Genomic DNA, 25056 nt, shown 5'->3' on the forward strand with positions numbered 1-25056 from the left:
ACAACATGGATGAAACTTGAAAAGTTTATGTTAAGTGAAAGCCAGTCACAGAAGGCCATGTATTGGATGATCCCATTTATATGAAATGTCCAGAATTGGCAAATCCACAGGGACAGAAACTTGTTTAGTAGTTGCAGGGAGGAGGGCGGAGGGATAGGGAGTGGCCGCTAATGGGTATGGGGTTCTTTTTGAAGTAATGAAAATTTTTTGAAATTAAACAATGCTGATGGTTGCACAACTCTGTGAATATGCTAAAAACCCCTGTATTATACACTTTAAAAATGTGAATTTTGTGTGATGTAAATTATATCTCAATAAAACCGTTATTTTTTTTAAAGGAGGGGGAGAGGAGAGAGAAAGAGGAGTCAAGGGGGACACCAAGGCTTTGGGCCCCACCCATCTGAGACAGAGCAGATAGTGGGTAGAAGGAGCCTGACCAGGAGCTCAGTAGTAGATGTGTTGGATAGAGTCATCCTGAGTTGAGGGGAGATGTCAGAACTGGAGATATAAATTTGGAATTCATTAGCATTTAGATGAAATTTTAAGCCACGGAGTGGACGAAATAGAAAAGAGAACAAGAGTGGGCAATGGGGAGAAAAGCCTCAAAGACTGAGCACAGGGACGCTGCCATGTTTATAGGATCCAATATGGCTCCTGTATAGTGAGCTTAGAGTCCATCTCATGGCACCAATGAGGACATTTTACATAAAATTAATTGTTGACATCACAGGTCGTGATGCACCCAGGACCCAAATTCAATTCAGTCCTCCAAGAAAATTTGATTAAAATGGTAAAACCTATGGACTTCAGTTTTTGATTTATTTTGAAAATCAAATCCATCCAAAGGCATCCTCAAAGCCACAAAGTTGGAGACTTCATATTTTTAATGAGCTTTTTTTCCTCAAAACTTGGCACCATCAGATAATCATAATTCTGTATGTAAGAACACGTCTTCTATCCTATTTTCTTTTCCTAGTGCCTCTCCATTTTCTTCCAATCTAAAATCATGATTACAAGATTAGCATCTTGCCTGTGATGATTCAGGCATATTGAATCACTTCCCAAAATGTGTTTAAAATATATTGAAATCCTATCTTGGAAATATGGTGTGTAATTTATTTCAGAATACATTATTCCTATCAAATAAAAAGTAATCAACCAGGAACCAAACAGCTAAATTTCTAGCATGCCTGATCAGATGGTCTTCGTTCTTTGAATTGATTTTTCAGCCCAAATATTTCACTTCTCTAAATCATGGGGACACATGGAACGTTTCAGGAGTCTGCTGGTTTCTGGCATTACTCTAAAGGAGAGTAAAGTGACAGGTTCGGTTTTCTGTTTTCACTTGTTATTTTCTGTGAATTTAACATTGCACACCACAAAGATGGCTGTTTTGTGCTAACAGGAATCAGTACAGAAAAGTTATTTCTTGAAAGAAAATTATTTCTTGGAAGGAAGATAGCACGATGTATCAGCTGAGGTAAGGCTTGCCACTGTAACAAATAAACCCCATATTTTCTAGAGGTTGAGACAACAGAAGGTTATTCCTGTTTGTTTTCATAACCCAAGGCCAGTGCTCCTGGTGAGGGGCATTTTTCTCCCATTCAAGAACTAGGCTGTCTTCATGTGGGGTCCTAGACTCCCAGAGTCTTCTTCATCCTGGGACGATGGGCATGAGAGCAGATAACGCATATCTGCTCTTAAAACCCCAGCCATAAATGACCCATCACTTTCTTTCAGACTCTACTGTGAAGTTCATAACTCTGGGTGAAAGGGAAACCAGGAAATGCCTTATTTTGGTGGCCATTCCCCAGAAACACCTTTCCAGTGTGGACAGAGAAGTGTGCATTTGGGGGTGGGGTACAGAATGCTTTGGAGAAATACAGACTTGAGTTTAAACTCTGAAACTACCAGAAACTCAGTGACCTAGGGTGAAGGATTCAATCTTGCTAAACTCTTGGACATTGGTCACTCTTAATTCTCTTGGTCATTGGTCACTCTTAATTCTCTTGGACATTGGTCACTCTTAATTCTCTTGGTCATTGGTCACTCTCAATTCTCTTGGACATTGGTCACTCTTAATTCTCTTGGTCATTGGTCACTCTTAATTCTCTTGGACATTGGTCACTCTTAATTCTCTTGGACATTGGTCACTCTTAATTCTCTTGGTCATTGGTCACTCTTAATTCTCTTGGACTTTGGTCACTCTTAATTCTCTTGGTCATTGGTCACTCTTAATTCTCTTGGTCATTGGTCACTCTTAATTCTCTTGGTCATTGGTCACTCTTCTGCAAAATGACCCACCTCGTAGGTTAGTTGTGCTCATAAAAGATAAGGTATGAACTGTGCTCACCACAGAGTAATTTTACCAGTTAAGACTCTTTTAGGCCAAAGAGACAAAAATCTAATTCAAACAGTTTAAGCTAAAAAGGGAGAATTTATTGGTTATTGAAACCCGATCATCAGACAGGTGGCCTCACAGGCAGCTGGGTTCAAACACGGCACTGTTATTTCTACACTTTCTGCCTGTGCTACGAATTTCTGCTCCTTGGTGCACACTGATATTGACTCCTACTGCAGAAAGGTTTTCTCCTTCCAAATGGCTGGGACCATTGAGGCCCAGTCTAAACCCACAACCCAATTCCAGATTCACTATCAGCTCTAGACAGAAAAATCTAAGGGAAGACACAGATTGACCAGGCTTGGGTCCGTCCCATGTCTACTGCTTATAATCAGAGAGGCAGTTCTCCTAACAGAAGACACGAGGGTGCTGGACAGACCATGGATAGGTCAGTGATACGAATTTGTTGTAGCTACTTTTACTTTGGGGATTTAATGCCAACTTGCTGAATCAATGACAACAGCAGTGTGAAGAATTCCTTCCTACCTTTCCCTTTCACAGACCTTGGAGGGGTCCCTCTATAGCATTCCAACTAAGATCCCTCTGCCAGGCTCCAGAATTACCTTATTTTTGTCCTCATCAAAATCTTCTCTCTCTCAGTAACATTATTTCATGAAGTAAGAAGAAATTACTAGATAAATGGATTCCTATTGTGGTTTAAGTGACCGTGTGTTACCTTTCTATCCAGGAAAATGAGCGTTTGCAAACAATTTAGTTCTCCAAAAAGGAAGGAGGGACATCCCTTGAACAAGAAGGGCCTGAGATCATCTTTTCCATGGGATTATTTTACTTTGATCACTATTGTCACCCCGAGACTAACCTCCCAAAGTGTATTGCTTCCTGCCTTTCATGCCATGACCTAAAAATCACAGCTAAAAAAGCAGGCTAGAACTTTCAAAGTGAGTTTTGCTACCTGCTGGGGAGAACTAAGGAAAACTAACAGTATAAATACAACAAATAAGAGTCTGGCTTAAGGGGTAAAGGCTTCAAATTTCCTGATAGCTGATTTGCTTCCTGGAGTCTCAAAGTGGGGGAAAGAAGCCCCATCCAAGTACATCCCACCCAGCTTAGTCCTCAGATTTTCCAGCGCAGCTCTGGCGGGAGACGAGCCTAAGATGGGCTCTTTTTTACTTTAGAGGCTCACTAGGTCTGCGTCAGGAGAGTCACTGAACCTCGCCGGAACCCGGTGGATTATACCTACCTCCCAAAGTTGGTTTCGGATCAAATTAGTTTGTGACAAAATACCTCAAGCTGGGTGGCTTGAAGAATGGAAAGGTTCATCTCGCACTTCTAGAGGCCGGAAGTCTAAAATCAAGGTATTAGCAGGTCTGGTCCCTTCCGAGACTGAAGGGAGAGACTGCCTCCCTCCTCGCTGCTGGGGGTTCACTGGCAACTTTTGGCGTTTTTGCCTCATAGAAGCGTCACCCTGATACCTGCCTTCATCTTACATGACACTCTCCCCTTCGGTGCATCTCTCTCCAAATTCCCCCTTCTTACAAGGACGGCAGTCAAATTGTCTAAGGCGTGACTTCATCTCTGCTCGTCGCGCCAGACTCCAGCCTTATTTCCAAATGAGGGCACATTCTGAAATACTGGGGGTTGTTCAACATACGAGTTCTGGGGGGACGCAACTCAGCCCCTAACAAAGAGTAGATGAAACGACGCATGGAAAGCATTTAACACAATGCCTGGCGCATGCCAGCCCACTAAGCAACAGCTGCCTTCGTGATGATTCTGTCTTCCCAGTTTTGCACTTGGCCCATCTGCTCCTCCCCAGGGAGTGAGCCCTCCCTTGCAGCTCTCATCAGATCACCTTAAAATAACACAAGAGTCGTGGCATGACTTTATGCAATAATCGTAATAAAGGATTAACAATAATATTAGCGTTCTAATCACATACCATTATACTGTGGCCTAGCCATGATCCTAAACGCTGTTTTTGTTAATATTTAAGAAGTCCTAAGACTTTAAAGTCCTATAAGATAGGCACTATTATTAGTCTCCCTATTTTACAGATGAAGAAACTGAGGGAAAGGGAGAGTGGTAATTTGCCCAAGGCCACCCCAGGCAGGGGGGTTCTGGACCTCCATGCCCTTAACCAATAACCACGCTGAGGTCTGTTCCCTGAGTGCTCCAAATATCTCCCCAGTGGCTGGTGTGGGGGAACTGCGTTAAGAAATGGGAACGTATCTGGGAGACGGGGGTAGCTCTGTGCCCAAATCTGACCCACGATGTCGAGCTCCTGCTTTCAGCCGGTCCACGGGAAGAGAAGCCACTGGCCGCTCCTGTGGTGGCTTGGCCTCTGGCATCCCTGCTCCGTGGGCAGCTTCAGCATGGCAGAGGGGCTCAGGGACAAGGGCCCCGCTTTCTGCTTCCTTTACAAACAACGGGGGACAAGAAGCCCTTTTCACCTTTTTTCCTTTTGGTGAGGTGGGTGCAGGGCAACGTGTAAACTTCTGTCAGTCCTGACCAGACCTCTGCCCCAGGTGACGGCTTCAGACACACAGCAAAGCAGCCGGTTCACGACCTCCAGTGACTTTTTCCTCATTTCCTCCTCAGATCTGGGATCTGGAAACAGACAGCCGCTCGTTTACGGCCTCCTCCAAAGCCAGTGGTATCCAGGGGGAGGGCTCAGCCTGCCTCTATCTCCCCCACCCCACCGCCCTGCGTGTGGCCACCGACACGATCGCACCCCTGCACCTGCGACTCAGGTATGAGGTTACCCTCTTGGCCCCAAGCCGTCAGCTGTCTAGAGGGCACGGCGAGCCCAGAGCCCACTGCCTGCAACCTTTTATATCACGATCCACAGTTAAGGCCTCTGGGTGACCTCCTCAGCTCTATGCCCCACGTCTTTATCTTGCACTATGTGTTTGGTGAGCTCCCTTTAACAGCTCCCATTAATCACTCCAGCACCACCTCCCTATGTTATCCACAAGTCTGGAATTTACCTCTCGAGCCCTTATCGACCCACTGCTCTACGTCTATAGGAAATTGTCCAGGAAGCCCTGGAGGCCCACATCTGAGACCCCATCCCTACAGCAGGGTAGCCATTCAGTCCCAGGTGATGAGACGGGTCCTTGTGGAGGGTCCCCTAGCAGGCTTCTCCTGCCCAGCGCTCTTAAATGCCTTGAAGACTTGTCTCCCTGATTCCTCTACAAATGAGGCCGCCTCGGTTGCCTCGGCACCCCTTTGCCAGGCCACCTGTCATTTCCTCCTCGGCCAGGAAAGTGGGTGCCGGCTGCCCTTTCCACGGTCAGGGAGGTCACTCACACAATCCTCCCCTTAGCGCCGAATGTCCCCTCCAGGGCCCGCCCCTGGCCTGCCTAGGCTGAGACTGCCTGGTCTTACTGAAGAGTTTAAGTCCCGCCTCCCGGAGACCCACGAGTCACCTAGCACAAGGCTGCAGTTTTACAGATGAGCGACGGAGGCTGGGAGAAGGGAATGAATTGGGAGTCTGGAGCAGAGCCGGGGCTAGACCGCCTCTCCGGATGCCTGGCACCCGGCCTCCTCCCTGTGTGGTGCTCCTCCCACTGCAAGGGCAAAAGTCTGTCTGAGATTTCGAAGGGGAAGGAGAGCTCGGTGCTTATTATTATTTTTTGAGTAGACAATGGGAAGCACATTGTCTAGTCTTCCTTCTCCAGAGCCCGCAGGGAGGCTTCTCTCAGATGCTCCTAAGAGGCACGTGTCGGGGGTAGAGAGCTTCCCTGGGCCCAGTTGTCTCGAGGTAGATCAGACCTCTTCCCCGGGCTCAGCAGGGCTGGCCAGGCGCACTGCCGGTGCTTTGAGAAGTGACGGGCCCTCGGAACGTCATTAGAGCCTTCTCGTGGTTCCAACCTGGGCCCTGGCTATTCCCCCCACCCCGCCACCCAGGAATACATCCCTCATTCTCTGCCTGCAGCTTCCCCCTCGGTGTTCAGCAAGATTCCGAATCCCAAATCTGCCTTTGAAAACCAAGGAAAGGAGGCAGGGAAGGTTTAGGCTGGCTACCGCGGTTTGCAGGTGTTGCATCCCATCTATATGAAAATGGCAAATGGATTTCCTGAGCCAAAAATGATGGCATACGGTCTCGAAAAGTGTTCTGTTTTTTTGATTTGTGAACATATGTCTAGGAAGAACCTTTATTGTGTTCAGTGACTAAACCACAGATCAAGAATTAACTCTACAGAAAAGCGATCAGATTTCACAGCACCAAAACTCTACTGAAAAGTCCAGCGTGTATGGCCGCTGCCTGTGTCTGTACCCACCCTTCCTAATTTGCCCCCCTGAGGCCACGGGGAAGTCTCCCATGGATCCAGAGCCCCTGGCAGAACTCCCACCCGGTCATCGTCACAGCCAGACCTGGGAGAGCAGGCGCTTTGCTCAAGATGCCAAAGCAACTGGCTGAAAAGCGGGACTTCCATCAATCAGGCGGCTGTTTGTTCTACATGGTATCAGTGCGTAGAAAAACAGCCTGTTGGATTTTTTTTTTAAGCGAAGAGACTGAAATTCCACCTCGTGGCAAAAACAGACTCAGTCTCTAGTGCCAACACTTAGGTGCCAGATAACGTCTGCTGGTCCCTGCTCTGTCGCTTGGGAGCTTTGTGATCTTGATCAAGTGACCTGGTCCTTCTCAGCCTTCTGGTGGTTCCACCTGCGAAGCGGGGAGACTCAGCGCCTTCCACCCCGAGTTGGGGAAGGGAGGTAGGTAAAGCCAGTAGGCTCTGGCTACAGGCCCGGTGCTTTCTCTCTGGGACTGTGCCCCACACACCCTTCCCTCCTCCTCCCCCACAGGCAAGACTCTGCCATCACAGGAGTCCAGAGACCATTCATGGGAAAGTGCAAATCGTCCTTCTGTCAGATGTTATTTTTCCTTGGAAAGGATTCCACACACTGGGAATAGTCTGGCACTAAGTTGGAGGTTTCAGACTCACTGAACCTCTTCTAGTGGCCCAGCCCTGGAACCCAGGCATTGGAGGGACAACCAAGAAAGAAGGCAGAGCAGCGGTACTGGGAACCAACATTCATTTATTGAGTGTTCACTGCATGCCAGGCTTCTCCAGACATTTTACATCCTTTTCCTCACTCCTCACAAAATTTCTTTTTTTTTTTTTTTTAAAGTTTATTGATTTACTTTGAGAGAGAGAGAGAGAGAGAGAGAGAGAGAGAGAGAGTACCAAGCAGGCTCCACACTGCCAGCACAGACCCTGATGCAGGGCTCAAACTCATGAATCATAAGATCATGACCTGAGCCAAAATTAGAGTCAGGTGCTTAACCAACTGAGCCACCCAGGCACCCCCACTCCTCACTAAATTTCTACAAAGGATTCCAGATTCCACTTTACAGATGAGGACATTAGTGCTAAACAGTTGGACTGCTTAACCCCTACAAGTGTCTGTTCTATGTGCTGTTGTCCCAGAGGTAGCTCACGGGGCAAGGCTGGAGGACACAGGTAAGCCCTTGGCCCCTGGTTGCCCATGGGAAGCGCACCGCAGGGCCTTGTCCCTGCTTGAATGAAAGGTGCTGCTATTCAGGCTTGAAGATTCAGAACGGGATAATACAGCTTGTATTTATTTGCGGGGGGTGGGGGGGGGCGGGGAAGATGTAAATTAATAGCAAAGAAGGTCCACTCCATAGTTAAATGAAATCACATTCCTTCTGCCCCAAGGAGGAGACATGTGGTGTCAGTTTTCATGATTAGTGGCTGCTGCTCATTGAATACCAATTATGCCATGTGAGGGTCTTTGGGAAGGACATTTTATGAATCTTCTCATCTAATTCTCAAAACAGCCCTTTAAAGCAGATGCCATTATCCCCATTTAAGAGATAAGAAAGAGTTTTGAGCAGTTAAACAACGTGTCCAAGGTCACAGACCCATTTCTATCCTCTTAACCTTTCTCCATAAGGCAATAGATGCCTCATCCCGGGTATCCGTGTCCTATACTTGGTTCAGGTTCTCATCCTCTCTCTGTTTTTCATGAGTAAGGTCTCCCCCGGAGCCTTCCCTGGTGGTTTCCCACCAAGAGCCCGCGGTTTGCTACCGCTACAACCGGGCCTTCAGGCAAGTGGTCAGCTGCACGGAAGCATCTGTAAGTATCAACTTTGGTTCTCTTTAGCAATGATGTGTTTGTGAGTGTGAGTCTAGCCCCATGGTCCTCACCTTGGAGCTGAGCGGAGTGTTCCAGGGACAGTCCGTCCCTGGAAGTTAAGAATTCTACTAGAATTCTTCAACTCTGCTAATTATCAAGTATTATTTGGACACTCTTCTTTGAAAGCTGACTGGAAGAGCTCACAGTTGCCCCAGTGGCTTGTAGTATGAGCTCTTTGGAAGGGCCATCTGCTACTAAAGGATGGCATTATTTCATGGTGGTTCTCTTGTATGGTGTAGGATGATTAATAGAACTCTACTAGAGTGTAATCTGGGGATGAAGGTATAGAGCATTCCATGTCTACTTCCTCTTTCACTGGGGCTCTCAAGGATCATGCTAGCCCAGTCCTGGATGCGTGACACAGTGTCTGGCCCACAGAAGGGACACAACCAATGCTCCTTGCGTAAAGAGTGGGAGTAGAGAAGTGCACACATCCCATAATTCATGTACTCCTGCCCTTGAGCTGATGGGAGGACACACCCCAAGTACACTCAACTTTAAATGTTCTGAAATCACCTAAATATCAGTTCAATCACTTTCCAAACCACTGGCCTAGGCTCTGGCATTACACGCCCGTGTCCCAGGCCATCTGGCAGCATCCTCTTTTCTTCTTCCTGCAATTGCCTGGCACACCCTGTCTTTAGGATTTATAGCCTCGGGAGCACCACAGTCTGGTAGTGTCATCTTCATGTTCGCACTCATTTCGGCTTCTCTCCCAGTGAGACTCGGTTGTCTTTGCATGTGTTCTTGCCAGTTCCTGCTCTAGAAATTAGTCATCACCATGGGTTTATTAAGTATTAAATGAAACAGATTACTTGGCCTGTTGATCAAAAATTTGTTATGATGACTCAGTCTCAACTCATCTCAAAGAAGGTGGGTTCTTGTCTAATTTGGGTTCATACTTATAAAGAAGCATTTGTCCTCCAGATCTTTCAGAATCACCTGCGACTCCAAGGACGCCAACCTTCTGGTCTCAGCATCCTGCACATGCCTGTTCCTGGCTCTGTCCAACTTTTTCCCATCTCCACCCTGGAATTTCCTGCTTCTTCCTCTTTTCCTACACACACCTTAGCAACCCTTCAAGGTCCAACTCAAGTCCTGTCTCCTCCACAAAACGTGTCTTCACTGCTCTGGACTCACACAAGCATCTCCCTCTTCCTGACCACCCACAGTCACTACCTCCCATGTGGTGTAGATTCAGTCCTCACCAATCCTGCTCTGTTTCCCAGGCACGAGCCTCGCCTTTCTAACAATTCAGCAGGCAGTTAGGGCAACTAGCACCTCATCTATGTTTCCCCCTTCTTTCCTCTTAATCTGTCAAAACCCTTCTTATTCTTCAACGCACAACTCGGATATCAACTCCTCTGAGAAAAGTTTCTAGATCCCTCCCACATCCAGGCAGAATGAAGGGCTCCATTAGCATTTGGGCTCCTAATTCTGTGCTAACAGTCAGCCTCCTTCAATAGCATTACTTTTGATATGCATATCTTCCCTGCCTGTGGGTGGTAAGGAGATGTTGAATTGAGATATAAATACTCTGTCAACTCTTACTGTATTAAGCACATGCTGGTAATAAACTCTCAGACACTTACTGAATTGAATTATTGATCTGAGTATTTGCTCATCCTGCAGATCTGTGTGAAATCTATGCCCACTGTCACGATCCATAGCATCTAAGCCACATTGCAGTCTTTATTTGTGAAGGAGAGAACATAGCCCAAGATTTTCACGATCCTAAAGTTATGAATACCTCTATGCTACACATTACTCATTGAGTTGCGTAGCAAAGTGCTAGGGACCACCAACTTTCAATGCCTCTGAAAATGCTTGAAAATGGCACAGTGTAAACTAATAAATATTCAATTAAGTGTTTGCAATGTGTTACATAGGAACTGCAACTTACACATATACAGGTATATGTGATATGGACGTTTACTTGTTACGAATAATGAATTTTTTTATCAACCGAGCTTAAAACTGTAGATATTTTACAAAGATTGTAACATTTAATAGCAAAATTATATTTAATTTGGGATGTGGTTGCAGTTTAATATGTTTAATTGAATGGGAACTCCAAAAGCAAGAATCACTTGGGGCAAAGAGGTTCTTAGGCCCAGCTAAGGCTTGAAATTCCCTCTACAAAATGCACCTAAAAAGTGTAAGTAGCACCTTTAGACTTTTTTGGATTCTCTTTTATATATATATTTTTTAAGTTTTTATTTATTTATTTTAAGAGTGAGAGAGAGAGCAGGAGGGCCAGAGAGAGAGGGAGAGGGAGAATCCCAAGCCGGCTCCGCACTGTCAGCACAGAGCCCAACACAGGCCTCTATCCCATGAACCGTGAGATCATGACTTGAGCCGAGATCAAGAGTTGGATGCTTAACCAACTGAGCCTCCCAGGCACCCCTAGACTTTTCTTGATTCTATAAATAGAACCCTAAAGTCATTTTTAAAGATATTGTAATTGGTCACTTCAATCTTTTCACTCCCGTAACCGTAACAGACAGTAGCAGGTGGTGGTGTTGGGGGAATTTCTTTTTAAGGAAGTGAATGTGTGACTGTTTAACCACCTAACCAGAAGGCAACCAGAGGTTGCCTCCGCTCTGTGTCAATCCCGGGCTATCTGCCCCACTCAGCGCCCTCTGCTCATTCTTCCATGCCAACAGGTACCACATTCCTTTCTGGACCTTGACCGTATTACAAGTCACCGCATGTTGTGAAACTTCGGGATGTTTGCAAAGGTTGGAATAATTAAAGTAATACCCAGTAACGCTAAGGGTCTATTGCAATATTAAGGGGAACAAATGGATGTTCCGGAGCTATAGACACGCCCCGCCCTCCTTCCCACCCCCATGAGCCCTGGCATTGTAAAAGGACAGAGGGGCAGGAAGCAAAGTGTACATTACTAAAAACCTGCTCTTAGGCATTTAAATCAACACCAGTGAGAGGATGCCTTCTGGTTTCTGGGTTGGAGACCTGGAAATTTCTCTATGTCGATGGAATAGCCTCTTTTACAAAGTGGAAGATTAATAGGAACATTCAGTGGTTCTGAGACAGAGTGTTGTCCTCAAGCATTTCTCCTCCCACGCCACCATGCCTTTGGGTACAGGCTCCAGAAAGCCTGCCCCAGAGGAAGCCCTCCTTGGGGTAGGCACTTGCCTCAACCAGTCATGAAAGCTGACATTCATCTCCCTTGACAGATGATTCTCATTCAAAGGTTGCTCAAGGAATGGGGCAGAAAGAAAGCCACTCCAAGACTCAAACTAGTTAGACTGAGTGAAACCTGAAAGCTGAGGGTTTAGAAGATATATCCTTCCCCCCAAACAGGCTGTCTTCCTCACTCAGCTTCGCCTTGGTGCTGAATAAATTTTGCTGCTCAAAATTCAATCCACACCTATTTCTCTGAGCCTAGGTAGTCAGGAGATTTTTACCCAAAGATTTCTAAATTTTCTAATCTTCTCGCTGAGTGTTATGGGATGAATTTTGTTTCCCGGATATTCCTATGTTGAAGACCCAATCCCAGCAGCTCAGAATGTGACTGCATGCGGAGATAGAGCCTTTAAAGAGGGGATTAAGTTAAAATGAGGATATTAGGGTGGGTCCTGAGCCAATCTGACTGGTGTCCGTATAACAAGAGAAAATTTGGACACATAAGGAAACCCTGGGGGTGCATACACAGGGGAAAGACCATGTGAGGACACAATGAGAAGATGGCCATTTGCAAGCCAGGAAGAGACGCCTCAAAAGAAACCAAACCTGCAAACAATTTGATCTTGGACTTCCAGGCCCAAGAGCTGTGAGAAACTAAATGTCTATTGTTTAATCCCCCTGTTCTGTGGTATTTTATAATATAGCCCAGCAAATGAATACACCAAGGTAAGCCAACTTGTATTGGAAGTAAAGATACCTTCAGGGTAAGTTTTCATCTTACATATCTGTGGCACTAGACTTCTGAATGCAAATTCCCTTTAATTTGATAGCCAGTATCTCAAGGTCACTTTTTTTTTTTTTCAACTTCCGGATACAGGTGGTAAAAGTATGGGACTTTGAAACAGGAAGGCTGTTTCTGGATTTACTGGGGCTCATGGCAATGCTGGAATCACATTCTGACCTTTGACTCCAGTGGAAGAAGGTATGTGTCTTCTCCAGTAGCTTCAGCCATTAGGCGGTGAGCTCCCTGACATGATTTCCTAACAGAAGACTGTTTCCTAGGCTAGTCACTGGGGGCAGAGACGGCTGTCTGAAGATATGGAGCTACAACCACGGACATTGTCTGCACACACTGAAACATGGCAAGTCGCTTCCTACCAAGGCTCCCCATAACATAATGATGCAAGATTGGGCATTTGTTGTCAAGGTAGAAGAACCAAATGAGATGGGATCTAAGGTGCACGTGACAATCCTACATTCTTTTTCTCTGGCCCTTCATTTTACCAATGACTTTAAACTTCTACTGAGGAGAGACATACTTTACATGAATGTATGTGCTCCCAGCTAAGCCTTGTGCACCTGCTCCTTCATCACCCGGTATGTTTATCTGCGTTCTTAAAAGAGCTTAGCTTTTCTAAACATTTTAAACATCACATAAGTCAAAATATGGATGAGCAAACTAAAAGCTAGTCTGTTTTGGGTGTTAGTGATTTTTTTTCCAAGGCCACTTTTCCATGTTCATGTGCTGTACCTGATTTTGGTCGAATTTCCACAATTCTGGCCTGTTGACTTTCCATGAGGAAGATAAGAGGCAAAAACTTTTCAACTACCAGAGAATATAAGAGAATCCAAAGAAAAAAAAAGACAAAAATCACTCAAAGTAATGAGTTTGTGATTCCAAGTTCTGCTTTTGACCTGCCTGTGTTCACCTGTCTCCTCACTCAGGAGGGGCCGGGCACCGTGTAGGGTCCTGTCAGGAGAAGGCGAGCTTCTTCCCAAAGCTGAGCAAGGGCAGAACCAGCATTTTAGGGCAATGCGGGGGGGCGGGGGGGGGGGTGCAGGAAACCAGCAGGGCTTTGGTGGTTTGAAAGACACCTAACTATGGTCTGAAAACTAGAAAGTTAGTACGCAACTTTTCCCCAATCATCATTGAATTGAGACAACATGTGTAAACTGATTTAAGGACGAATAAAGAAGAATGTCTAATAGAAGTTGACAATGTTATCTTTCTAGATGAAAAACAAAGTGAAGTCTGTGATTGTACCTATTTGGAGGTGAACCCAAATAAGTGAGTTATATTCAGCTTGGATGTAAGAGGGGGATGCATCTTTTTGATACAAAATCTATGCTGGAGGAGGACACCAAGACAATGAAGGGAATTTTCCAGAAGGAAATATGTCAAAGCATTCCCGAAGACCCTGGTTGCTCCCTGATGGTAATTTAGGCAACTAGGCTCTTCTAGAATATTGGAAGCAATTCTCTGCACATTTTGATGACTATTTAGAGGTAGAGATAGGAAGCACTGCATCTCTCCACCAAATGCTTTCTTGAAGAATAAATCACAGACTAGATTACCAGAGTAATTAAATTCAGCAGCCACAAGGCCAAGAATAAAAATCCAATAAATTCTCTCCTGAACACAAAAAGAGTGAAAACAATTCCCGATTGGTTTCTGTTTGTGCCCTTGCCTCCGTGTTTCAACCGAGCTCTTAGGATCACTTAACCTTCAGGAGGGCAATTGCTCCTGGAGTAGCATCCACGGACCTCGGAAATTATAGATCCCTTAAGTAGCAGTGAAAACGCTGACCCTAATTTATCAAATCACATTTTATCTTGCTCTCTCCATTTATCATATAGACATGGCAAAATTAAACCACAGTATTGATTGCGTGCAAAAAGTAAAGAGATGATAAGCTCAAGTATTGAGATGTACTACTACTCTGTTACTGTTCTAGGTGCATCATAGCTGTTGGATGGGACAGAAGAATAAATGTGTATTTTGTAAGTGAAATGTACAAAATGAGCTGTTCAAAACCCTGCTTCAGATTGCTATCCTCTCCCCACCAACCCTACCCTTGATTCTTTTCACACTAAAATCAGTTTGTAGTAGTTCTTTAGACTTCTGCTCTCTCTACAAGTTAAGCCATGATAGAGACAGAAGAATGTCCTCCTCCCTCTCTTCCTCCCTTTTAGAAACCTTTTTTACTTTGGTTTTTGTTTCTGTTTCTCCCCTCTAGTTTTCTTTTTTTTTAAGTGTATTTATTTATTTTTAAGATAGAGGGAGAGACATAGTGGGGCAGGGGCAGAGAAAGAGGAGCACAAAGGATCTGAAGCGCGCTCTGTACTGACATCAGAAAGCCCGATGTGGGGCTCCAACTCATGAATCATGAGATCATGACCTGAACTGAAGGCAGACGCTTAACTGACTGAGCCACCCAGGCACCCCTCTAGCTCTCTTTTATGGGAGGAAGTATAATGACTCTTCACCTAACTCTGGAAGGGCGCTGGTTCCCACATCAACAATCAATTCTCTGACACAAGCTGGTGTCCTACAATTCAGCTCAATCCTGGCCCATCTACCCGGATATAGCATCAGATCCACAGGTTACAGGCTCAGTCCCACAAGCCCGGTCTTCGTGCCCCCCCCCCCCAGCTTCAGACACCTCCCATGCTCTCAGCACTTAGGGAATTCCAAGGGTTTTAGGAGCTATCTGCCAGAAGTGGGGACAGAGACCGAATACCTATTTCTTATCGTAAGTCGCAGTATCACGAAGCGTTAGCTAGAAGAGCTATCAGAGGCACAGAGGGCAACCCTGGGAATTAAAAGCAGACCGTGCCTGGAACATGGAGCTCTACACACTTTGCTTGTATTCTTACCCCTTGTACCCGGGCTGTCATGCTCCCTCCTCCCCGGCACGCTGGGGCGTCAGCATATCTCGCATATCCTTGACCCTAAGTGAGGGCTAACCACTCTGTCAATTGTCCAGTCCTTACTTTCTCCCTTCTTCCTCCCACCTTGTCTTTATGCCCTGGTCCCTCTGTAAGTGGGAAGAGGAGATGAAATGCCATCTATAAGCATCTCTGGGGGAAAAAGTATTTTTTTATTGCTTAGACATGGAGAAAGGATTCAGGGACAGGAGAAGTTGAAAATGCTGACTGAAACTAAGTTTTAAATCTACCTGTGACATTTTATTTCCCCTGCTCACTATGCTGGATGGTCATGGATTTCTGAAGGTCTTTAAACATTGTAAGTTCTTTATTCGTTTGAAGGCGAGCCGTATTTCATAGCCTAAGCCTTGCATCCCCAGATGATTTGAGAGACGACTACCTGAGAAGCTCTGGTGTTGAATCCATCCTTTGGTATTATAGGTTCCTGAGCTGACGGCTTTTGTTTTAACACATGCAGCTGCTATGGCTTCTTATTATGAAGGCAAAGCTATGCAGACCATCCAAGGAGAGTTTGTCAGTTGACATATGATTTGTTGAAATGCAATCACCCAAACGTCAGAAGTGGATTGCTTTTTATTCCCACTAGCACTAGAGGAATTTGCTTTGACATTTCGAAAAACTACATCACTGGTGGGGTGAGGGGTAGGGTTATAAAATGTGCCAACACCTTCTCTCTGAAGTTGTGAGTGTGTTGGCAGCTCATTTTACTGCTTATACAACGTCTCTTCCTTGGCTTTGCATACAGGATGCACCATGTGACTTTCATCACTTCTGGAAGCCGCAGCCACACTGGCAGGATGACCTGGTGAGCCCTGGTCCACACTGTCTGGCTCTCAACCCAAACAGTGGCACATGTTGAGGATATCTGTCACTCAGAGGCTCACCCTGACTCTCCTGGGCCTGCCTAGGGTTGTCACAAGGACCTCAAAAGCCTCTGCTGTGGCAGGAATCATGACTGGGGTCCAGGTAGAGCCAGAAGTACTGGGCTCCAGGCAGCTGCTTCCCCTCCAGGAAGAGTGATGGCCTTGTGTTCAGATTGGGGCATGAGGCTACAGAAGCCAATCCATGCAGCTCTCCATGAGCTCAGCCAGGATTCATGTAGTACAGGAATGCCATCCCAAGATATGGTGGGTGTGGATTTCCTCAAAGAAGCATGTACTTCCTGTTTCTGCTTGGCATGCAAAATTGTATGCATTTGCTGTGTCACCTTTGGGCAGCCAGGGAGCCGAAGAGATGACATTCCTGCCCTGTGGCTTGTTGGGGGCCCATAACCGGGAGACTTCTTGTGATTCTTATTAGCAAAGTGCCCCAACTTTCTGAAGTCTCCTATGGTTGAATGACCTCCCTCAAAATTGTCTGGATGCCAAGCCAATAAGACAAGTGCTAAGAAAGCAAAGTCACTGTGCCCAACCGTGTGCTACAGCTCAACCCTACCTTAAACCCCCATAAACATTCCAAAAGGTACAAGTCACTAGAATACAAACTCCATGAGGCCAGGCCTTGTCTGCCTTCACCATGGTATTCCCAGGACCTAGCCCAGTGCCCACTTTATAGCAATGCCTAATTAATTTGATTCCATTCAACTAGCATATGCCAAGTGCAGATTGTGGACCAAGTGTGCTTTGTTCACTGAAGATGAAGTTATGATCAAAAGGGTCATCTCATGATCTCTGCCTTCCCGGAGTTCGAAGATTAGTGATTATTGAGTGAAAGAACAAAGTTGTGCAGAAAATGCCTGGAAGTGAAGGCCATTGCAAGGAGGCATTGTCAGGCAAGTCAGTGAAGTGTTAGTGCATTCAAATATTTATTTATTCAACTATTAACTCACTCAACACGTATTTTTGGGCACTTTTATAGTGTCATGCTTAATGGATAGGCCCAGGAGATACAACGTGAATAAAATGTGATTCCTGAGGTGCCTGGGTGGCCCAGTCGGTTGAGCGTCCGACTTCGGCTCAGGTCATGATCTCATGGTTCGTGGGTTCGAGCCCCACGTCGATCTCTGTGCTGACAGCTCAGAGCCTGGAGACTGCTTCAGATTCTGTGTCTCCCTCTCTCTCTGCCCCTCTCCTGTTCATGCTCTGTCTCTCAAGGATAAATAAACGTTAAAAAATATTTTTAAAAAACAATGTGATTCTTGGCCCAGAATCTCACAGCCTGGTGAGGAGATAAACTACGGAAATAATAATCATGCAATGTGACAAATGATATAACGTAAAAGATGTGGAGAAGCCTAGAGGTGGGAACTACTAACTTTGCTCTAACATCACACAGGAGATTGAAAGATTACTAGGATTTTCCCAGGAGGCCGAGGTGAGGAAAGCAATGTAGATGATGGGAAGGGGGAAAGCATGAAAGCATGAGCCAAGTCGGGAAGCATGCATGAAAAGCATGTTGTCTGGAGGGCTATGAAAAGTTTGAGGGGCTGGGGCATCAGACACAGGAGGGAAATGAGGTTGAAAAGTTAGCGCTTGATAGTCATGCTAAGGCATGTACACTTCATGGTGTGGGCAGTGGGGGATCACAGGAGGAGGAGGATCCCAGACATACATGGTCACAAGTCACAGAAGGAGACAGGATTTGGCAGAAGATTGTGGGAAAGAGAGAGCCATTGACCTTCTCTTTTCCAACTGTCTTATGCCACCACCTTCCCAGCCACTTTCAGGCAGAAGGGACATCTTAGATGACATGGACAGGTCCCCAGGGGACACTCTGTGGAAAGTATGTGAGGGCAAGGGAGAAATGATGCCTCTACAGCACCAGGAGAAGCCAATTCTCTTCACATAGAAACTGTACCCCAGTGAGGATGTTGAGGGACTGTGGCCGGGGGCTCTTTAAGCTCTCTGCAGCACTGCCCTCAAAAAACTCCATTTTGGTTTCTCATCTTTCTTAAGGATCCATATCCAAATCCTCCTTTCGAGGAGAGCAGGTGATCTAAATTCCTAACTGCATGTGTAAGCCGCAGATGGGAGGCCTGTAGGAATCAAGTCAAGGGACAGCACACTCTGGAACTTAGAACTGAGCTGTTGGGAAGCCAAACCACCTTGGCCCAGAGCTGGTTTCCATTATCCCATTGCCATCACCATTTCAGCCCCAAACAGGGCTCCTTGCAAACACTCCATTTTCCAGCTGTGTGGGGAGGTCAGGAAGCTGCTAGGATTATCACTTCCCTGGGGAAGGTAGTAGAACTGACCCAAGGAGAGGCTGACCTGTACACAGACTCCTGCCTGGAAGGATGCCCTGATCCTTGGGGCTGGGTCATGAGGTTCTAGGTGAGTCTCCATCGTGGGCAAGCACAGGAGGAGGAACCCGTCTGCATCCTCTGTCTTAGGGATCAGATGAAGGAGAACTATCTATGGGTGATTGGGAATTTGATTTCTTACCCTGTCCCTCTCCATCTCTCTCCTTCTCAGAACCATGGGCACAAAGAGGACATCCTCTGTGTGGCTCAATGCCCACCTTTTCTTCTCGTGACTTCCAGTTACGATGGAGAGGTCATCATTTGGAACGTCATCTCAGGCCACATTTACTGCAAGCTGAACACTCCCAGCCCCTCTCATGGTTGCAGAAGAAAGAAAAGGTAGGTGAGGGGCAGGCTCCATGGCCGTTCTGCACAGGCCCCAGCAGGTTTGGACTCCTGGCTCATCGGCTAAAGAAATCTCAGTTCTGGACAGCATCCAGGTGAGAAGGGATTAGCCTGGTTTCAGGTTTAACCTGTCAAATGGAAATTCCCAAAGCTGGGAGGGAGCTTAAGAGTTTAGCTAGCTCAGTCCATATCCCAGGCACTCATCCATCAGAGCCTATCTCACAGCCTTGCCCACTACCTTTGGGAGCCTTGTCTCATCCACTGTCCACATGAAGGATTGTCTCTCCTGCTGAGCCCCTTGGTCTCTGCTACAGTGCCGATTTTAGCCCTGTGTCTTTAATACCACTCTTTATGGGCTCCTTTTCCCAGCTATCACTCCTGTCCCCCATCCCACCTCAGACATCATCTCCCGATGTGTCACTCAGCTGTGTGCCCTCAAGCTTAATGCCACCCTCACCACACGCATTAGCCCTTTGGGTGCCCCCAGGGTCCCATGATCCCCCACACGCCCCCACATGGATCAGTCCTTACTACTTGTATATTTTATTGCAAAACTTTTCCTCACTCTCCCACCCCATTCTCTCTAATTTCTCTACCCTGGTTCCATTTCTTCAAGACCCCCTCTCTCTGCTAATGTGATCATGGGCCCATTCATTCACATCTTCATTCAAAACATATTGATGAGCTCCTGCTATGTGCAGGTCCAGGGCTGGGTCCTGGGGCTGGTAACCACACCCCTCTCCCTCCAAGTCATGAACCATTTGAAAAACACACTAATCTATCAGTTTCATGGCTGGCTGTGCTGGATGGAAAACCGTGGGAACCCACAGCCGCCAAAGGCTTCCTACCAGTCCTTGCCCTACCTCCAGAGTCCAGGCTTATCTTTCCCAAGTCGCAGTCTGCAGCCACTCATCTGCCAACAGCCAGGGGACCCACTACCTCATACCCATGGAGCCCCAACAGGGGAGACACAAGGCACTGGTGGTTTTGCATAAAACTGGTAAGTTCTTGCATTTCCTGAAGCCCAAGTAGCAAACCCTCAGAGAACCCTACCCTGCAATCCCCGCTTTAGGCATTTGATAACTTACTAGCCAAGGAAAAGTTCTAATGACTTACTTGATCAGAAAATATCTTTGATGGCACAAAAACAGACACATAGACCAATGGAATAGAATAGAAACCCCAGAACTAGACCCACAAACGTATGGCCAACTCATCTTTGACAAAGCAGGAAAGAACATCCAATGGAAAAAAGACAGCCTCTTTAACAAATGGTGCTGGGAGAACTGGACAGAAACATGCAGAGGGTTGAAACTAGACCACTTTCTCACACCATTCACAAAAATAAACCCAAAATGGATTAAGGACCTGAATGTGAGACAGGAAACCATCAAAACCTTAGAGGAGAAAGCAGGAAAAGACCTCTCTGACCTCAGCCGCAGCAATCTCTTACTCGACACATCACCAAAGGCAAGGGAATTAAAAGCAAAAGTGAATTACTGGGACCTTATGAAGATAAAAAGCTTCTGCACAGCAAAGGAAACAACCAACAAAACTAAAAGGCAACCAACGGAATGGGAAAAGATATTTGCAAATGACATATCGGACAAAGGGCTAGTATCCAAAATCTATAAAGAGCTCACCAAACTCCACACCCGAAAAACAAATAACCCAGTGAAGAAATGGGCAGAAAACATGAATAGACACTTCTCTAAAGAAGACATCCGGATGGCCAACAGGCACATGAAAAGATGTTCAGCGTCGCTCCTTATCAGGGAAATACAAATCAAAACCACACTCAGGTATCACCTCACACCAGTCAGAGTGGCCAAAATGAACAAATCAGGAGGATGGAGAGGATGTGGAGAAACGGGAACCCTCTTGCACTGTTGGTGGGAATGCAAATTGGTGCAGCCGCTCTGGAAAGCAGTGTGGAGGTTCCTCAGAAAATTAAAAATAGACCTACCCTATGATCCAGCAATAGCACTGCTAGGAATTTATCCAAGGGTTACAGGAGTACTGATGCATAGGGGCACTTGTACCCCAATGTTCATAGCAGCACTCTCAACAACAGCCAAATTATGGAAAGAGCCTAAATGTCCATCAACTGATGAATGGATAAAGAAATGTGGTTTATATACACAATGGAATACTACGTGGCAATGAGAAAGAATGAAATATGGCCTTTTGTAGCAACGTGGATGGAACTGGAGAGTGTGATGCTAAGTGAAATAAGCCATAGAGAGAAAGACAGATACCATATGGTTTCACTCTTATGTGGATCCTGAGAAACTTGACAGGAACCCATGGGGGAGGGGGAGGAAAAAAGAAAAAAAAAAAAAAGAGGTTAGAGTGGGAGAGAGCCAAAGCATAAGAGACTGTTAAAAACTGAGAACAAACTGAGGGTTGATGGGGGTGGGAGGGAGGGGAGGGTGGGTGGTGGGTATTGAGGAGGGCACCTTTTGGGATGAGCACTGGGTGTTGTATGGAAACCAATTTGACAATAAATTTCATATATTAAAAAAAAAAAAAAAGAAAAAAAAGAAAATATCTTTGAACCATTCCCATGGGCATAACCCTGAGGGAGATGCATAGAAAAGATGAGAGAGAGATGCGAGGCCTGACCCTGCCTTCAGGGGGCTCACAGTCTAAATTCAGAGATAAGATATGAATGCCCAGTAAGGAAAATAATGGTAAAGCAATGTGATCAGCCTCTGGACTGCGAGAGAGACACTCCGGAAGGCAGCAGCTAGCAACGGAAACCACTAAGCACCATGAGATTAAAAAGAAATTCTTACCTATAGACTTATTATCCAGTCTATTCCTACCCCCTTTACTATAACAAAAAAGATTCTTCTATGAAGCTCTTTCCCAGAGTGCCTAAAAGTTTTAAAAACCTTTGGGGAAAAAGTGATGGCATTTCCTTCTAAAAGATTATTTTCATTGCCATTAAAATGAAAATAAAGTCACTGGCCAAGAATGCGATGTTGACCTTTTAGCCAGCAGCTCTAATTTAAAACCCTGTTTGCAGCAGCGTTTATTGCTTCAAGTTATGTGACTGTTGGCTTTGAGAAACTCCTTTTCTGCTCCCCAAATGCAAAGCCAGCCATCGTTACCAATAATTCACATTTCTACATTGCAAAAAACGAGGTGAAAGTATGTGAAAGCTCCCCACCCTTCCAGGAAAGAGCAGTCCTGGCTCTTCTGGAAGGTCAAAGAACCCAGTGGTCTTTTTCACATGGGATTGGTTAAGAGGTCATCATCTTATTTGGAAAACTGTCTGGACAATTCTTCTGAAGTCATTCTTAGTAGAGAGGGGAGCTGAGAGAGAGAGAGGCAATTGAGCAGGCAAAGCCAAATGAGCTGGAAACACATCCTTTCTGCTGACTTTCCAACATTTTAGCTTCGTTCTTCCTTACGTTCGGGATCTTTACATCTTCCTTCACAACAAAGAGAAAGAATTTGAGAGTGAAAGAGAGAGGCAGATTTCAACCAGGCTAAAATTCAGGAAAGCAGTGAGCTCACTGGGAGACTAAGGCTTTTTCTCTCTGCTCCTCCGCTCCCTTTCCTCCCCCTCCCTCCCCTCTGCCTCCTTTCCTCCTCCTCTTTGTTTATTGTGGTAAAACACACACACCAAAACTTAAAGTTGGGTGGTATTAAACACAATCACGTGGCTGCGCACCATCACCACCTCCCGTCCGCAGAACATTTCATCATCCCCAACTGAAACTCTGTCACCCCTAAACACTAACTCCCTATTCTCCCCTCCCCGCATCCCCTGCAACCACCATGATACTCTCTATTTTTATGATTTTGACTACCATAGGTCCTTCGTGTAAGTGGAATCATACGGTATTTGTCTTTTTTGTGACTGCCTTATTTGACTTAATGTAATGTCCTCAAGTTTCACCCTGTTGTAGCATATCACAGAATTTCCTTCCTTTTTAAGGCTGAATAATATTCCATTGTGGATGTACCACAGTCTGCTTATCCCTTCTCCCATTAGTAGCCGCTTGGGTTGCTCCTGCATTTTAGCCCCTGTGAACAGCGTTGCCGTGAGCATGGGTGTGCCGGTATCTCTTCAAGACCCTGCTTTTCAGTTCTTTTGGGTATACGTCCAGAAGTAGAATTACTGGATCGTGTGGCAGTTTTATTTTAGATTTTTGAGGAACCTCTGTACTGTTTTCCACAGTGGTTCTGTCATTCTACATGGCCACCGACAGTGCACAGGTTTCCAAGTTCTCCACGTTCTCACCAACCCTTGTTATTTCATTTGTTTGTTTGTTTGTCTGTCTTAATAGTCATCTTAATGGGCATGAGGGGGTATCTCATGATGATTTTGATTTGCATTGCCCTAAAGATCAGTGATGTTGAGCATCTTTTCATGTGCATGTCAGCCACTTGTATATCTTTATTGGAAACACATCTGTTCAAGTCCTTTGCCCATTTTTGAATCAGGTTGTTTGGGGTTTTTTGTTGTTGTTGTTGAGTTTTAGAAGTTCTCTATATATTCTGGATATGAATCCCTTATCAGATATGTGATTTGCAAATATTTTCTCTCATTCTATAGGTTGCCCTTTTACCCTGGGTAGTGTCTTCTGATGTACATTTTTCAAAAATTTCACAAAGTCCAAATTGTCTATTTTTAATTTTGTCCCTGTGCCTTTAGTGTCATAGCCCAGAAATCATTGCCACATTCAACGTCATGAAATTTTTGGCCTGTGTTTTCTTCCAAGAGTTTTTCTCGTTTAGGTTTTACGTTTAGTCCTCTGATCTATTTTGAGTTAATTTTTGTATGTGGCGTTAGATAAGGGTCCAACATCATCCATTTGCATGTGGATATTCCAGTTTCCCCACATCATTTGTTGAAAAGACTCTCCTTTCCCCATTGAACAATCTGGGCACACTTGTCAAATATCATTTGACCATAAACGTCAGGGTTCATTTTGGGGATCTTTATTCTATTCCATTCATCTACACGTCTGTCTTTATACAAGTACCACACTGTTTTGATTACTGCGGTTTTACAGTAAATGTTAAAATCAAAAAGTGTGAGTCTTTCAATTTTGCTCTTTTTTTTTCAAGATTAAAAAAATCTTGAAAAAATTTTGGCTATCCGGGGTCCTTGAGATCCCATACAAATTTTAGGATAGGTATTCTATTTCTGCAAAAATCATCATTGGGATTTTGATAGAGATTGCATTGAGTCTGTAGATCACTTTGGGTAGGATTCACAATATTAAGTCTGCCAATCCATGAACATGGGTATGTTTCCATTTATTTAGGTTATCAATTTCTTTCATCACATAAATAAATGTTTTGAATTTATTTGTCGTTTTCGTTGTACAAGTCTTTCACTTCCTTAGTTAATTCCTAAGTGTTTTATTCTTTTTTATTCTACTGGGGTTGTTTTTGCAATTTCCTTTTCGGAGTGTTTCTTGTCTGTGTATAGAAATGCACAGATTTTTGTGTGTTGACTTTGTATCCTGCTATTACGCTGAATTCATTTATTAGTTCTTAGATACTAAGGCTTTTTAACTAGGAAAACAATATAATAATATTTTCTTGTTTGTAAATAATGATATTTGTCTATTATAACAATATAATATTTCATAAATATAATAACTTAAATAGTATCTACTATTTAATAATAGAATTATAATTAATATAACAATATACAAATATTATATAAATAATATATTTAATCCTGTATGTAGTTTCCTGAGTGCTTTTAATATTTTACCTCATTTAGCATTCACATTAACCCTAAGAGGTAGGTGCTATTGTACCCGTTTTCACAGATGAGGAAACTGAGGCCAGAGAGTTCAGTAACAATGATTATGAAAGCTGCCATTTGTTGAGCGTCTCTGTGCCATGAACTGTAGGTTCATTGTCCCCTTTCAGCTATCACTGCAAGGTCATGTAGCACAATTCACATAGTGTCTCACTTACTCCTGGCCAAACTCTATGAAATAGGAAGTATTGTCTCCATATCACGGATGAAGAAGATTGAGGTTTAGGGAAGTGAAATGCTCCCTGAGGAAAGTAGGGAAGTGACATGTAG

General features: G+C 45.0%; 1 long non-coding RNA gene across 1 annotated transcript; it reads left to right on the top strand.

Annotated features, from left to right (window-relative positions):
- Positions 1 to 12281: 12281 nt before the first annotated feature.
- Positions 12282 to 17395, top strand: LOC123599120. The gene is made up of 5 exons (XR_006713084.1): positions 12282 to 12441; positions 12555 to 12659; positions 12740 to 13745; positions 14413 to 14458; positions 16152 to 17395. It is a non-coding gene; the product is annotated as an uncharacterized LOC123599120 (long non-coding RNA).
- Positions 17396 to 25056: the final 7661 nt, after the last annotated feature.

The sequence above is a fragment of the Leopardus geoffroyi genome, chromosome A1 (assembly GCF_018350155.1).
Source record: "Leopardus geoffroyi isolate Oge1 chromosome A1, O.geoffroyi_Oge1_pat1.0, whole genome shotgun sequence".
Taxonomy (NCBI): domain Eukaryota; kingdom Metazoa; phylum Chordata; class Mammalia; order Carnivora; family Felidae; genus Leopardus; species Leopardus geoffroyi.